The sequence below is a fragment of the Mustela erminea genome, chromosome 7 (assembly GCF_009829155.1).
Source record: "Mustela erminea isolate mMusErm1 chromosome 7, mMusErm1.Pri, whole genome shotgun sequence".
NCBI classification, from domain to species: Eukaryota; Metazoa; Chordata; class Mammalia; order Carnivora; family Mustelidae; genus Mustela; species Mustela erminea.
This window is the reverse complement of record NC_045620.1, coordinates 75,527,684-75,530,175: the sequence shown is the minus strand read 5'-3', so window position 1 is coordinate 75,530,175 and position 2,492 is coordinate 75,527,684. Positions and strand designations below refer to the sequence as shown.

Sequence of the window (2,492 nt, the reverse complement as noted above, 5' to 3'; positions counted from 1 at the left end):
GAGACCAGACTAGAACGGTTTATTCTTTTCTCCCACCAGTGATTCCCATTGGCCACACCTGACTGGAAATCAGGAAACTGATTTACCAACTGGAAACCAGTTGGTAAAGGATTTAGGGAATGGAGTTATAGCCTTCCATCCCTGCAATTATAGATTACAGAAGGGAGAATGTGGCATTGTGCCAACAGAAGAAAAAAAAAAACCTGGCACAAGAACATCATTTAGGTAGATGCTAATCATTTTTAATCATTTATGTTTGGTGGAAAATTACTTCTGAATGGAATGGATAAGTGTAAAGGACTAATCACTTTCCAATAATTTCCTGAGAAATCTTGCTGTTGAGGTTTATTAAGGTGGCAGCCCCACAAGACAGATCGGGAGCCAAGGATGGTGGAGAAAGGGAAGAATGGACAGGACAGAACAGGTCCAGGGGCAAACATCTAGATAATTAATCGGAGAGGCCAGCATGCATTTTGAAAAAGACTCTATCTTTTCAGTTAGAAAACATTTTGCCTCTAAAATTGAGGATTGAGGTAGAAGAACAATAAAAGCCTTTTCTATTGTCTGAGTAGCAAGAGCCAATGAGTTTCATAAGAAGAAAAAAAATCTAGCTTACTAATTATATGTAAAATCTCCTTTAAAATAGAACAAAAATGAGTCACCAAAAATACAAAAGCTACATAAATTAGCATCCTCCCATGTTTTTAGATAACTAAGTAAAACAGCGTAATAAAGTTAGGTCCCCAAATTAGCTTCCTTTCATATTCCACCCAGGCATATCCACTAGCATTTGTAAAAACCTCGCATTACCATGAGTTGATACCTGATGTGGAATTTTAAAAATTTCTTTATATTTCCTCCACCCTCACTCTGATTCACAAAATGCTTCATTGGAGTTCACTGGGATTTTGTGGCTTATCTGACTCAAAAATGAGTTCATTCCTATTTTGTTAGTTGGCATAAAAAATATTCAATGAGTAATGCTGAACAGGATGATATTCTTTTTTTTTTTTAAGATTTTATTTATTTATTTGACAGAGATCACAAGTAGGCAGAGAGGCAGGCAGAGAGAGAGGAGAAAGCAGGCTCCCTGCTGAGCAGAGAGCCCATTTGGGGGCTCGATCCCAGGACCCCGAGCTGAAGGCAGAGGCTTTAACCCACTGAGCCACCCGGGTGCCCCGGAACAGGATGATATTCTATGAGTAAATATGTATAGATCAGTTCAAAGATTGTTTGAAAATTCTTCTTTTTAGTAAAGTACATTTAATTTTTAGACTCTTGGGAACTTAAAACAGCCCTTAAAATGAACTTCGTCTGGGGACGCCTGGGTGGCTCAGTTGGTTAAGCAGCTGCCTTCGGCTCAGGTCATGATCCCAGCGTCCTGGGATCGAGTCCCACATCGGGCTCCTTGCTCAGCAGGGAGCCTGCTTCTCCCTCTGCCTCCAGCCTGCCACTCTGTCTGCCTGTGCTTGCGCTCTGTATCTCTCTCTCTCTCTCTCTAACAAATAAATAAAAATCTTTAAAAAAAAAAAAAAAAAATGAACTTCGTCTGGGGCGCCTGGGTGGCTCAGTGGGTTAAAATGAACGTGGTCTGCTTCTTCCAGAGTGTATAAATACAAGCATAGATTCCTTAAGTTAATGACTATATCTTGTGGGGTACCAATCTGAAATGCCGTTCTAGGGACTTCTTTCAGAACTGTGAAATATGCACTATTGGGTATTTACCCTAAAGATACAAACGTAGTGATCCAAAGGGGCACATGCACCCGAATGTTTATAGCAGCAATGTCCACAATAGCCAAACTATGGAAAGAACGTAGATGTCCATCAACAGATGAATAGATCAAGAAGATGTGGTATATATACACAATGGAATACTATGCAGCCATCAAAAGAAATGAAATCTTGCCATTTGCGACAACATGGATGGAACTAGAGCGTATCATGCTTAGTGAAATAAGTCAAGCAGAGAAAGACAACTATCATATGATCTCCCTGATATGAGGAAGTGGTGATGCAACATGGGGGCTTAAGTGGGTAGGAGAAGAATAAATGAAACAAGATGGGATTGGGAGGGAGACAAACCATAAGTGACTCTTTTTTTTTTTTTTTTTTTTTTTTTTTTATAGGGGAAAGCGCGAACGCAGTCCCCCACTACCACAAATTATGCAGTCGAGTTTCCCACATTTGGGGAAATCGCAGGGGTCAGCACATCCGGAGTGCAATGGATAAGCCTCGCCCTGGGAAAACCACCTTCGTGATCATGGTATCTCCCCTGCCAGGTAAGTATTATAAGTGACTCTTAATCTCACAAAACAAACTGAGGGTTGCTGGGGGGAGGGGGTTTGGGAGAAGGGGGTGGGATTATGGACATTGGGGAGGGTATGTGCTTTGGTGAGTGCTGTGAAGTGTGTAAACCTGGTGATTCACAGACCTGTACCCCTGGGGATAAAAATATATGTTTATAAAAAATGAAAAATTATAAAAATAAA

At 40.7% G+C, this 2,492-nt stretch overlaps 1 non-coding gene across 1 annotated transcript; it reads right to left on the bottom strand.

Moving 5' to 3' along the window:
- Positions 1 to 2,126: 2,126 nt before the first annotated feature.
- Positions 2,127 to 2,290, bottom strand: LOC116596699. The gene has a single exon (XR_004288281.1). It is a non-coding gene; the product is annotated as a U1 spliceosomal RNA (small nuclear RNA).
- Between the last annotated feature and the right edge of the window lie 202 nt (positions 2,291 to 2,492).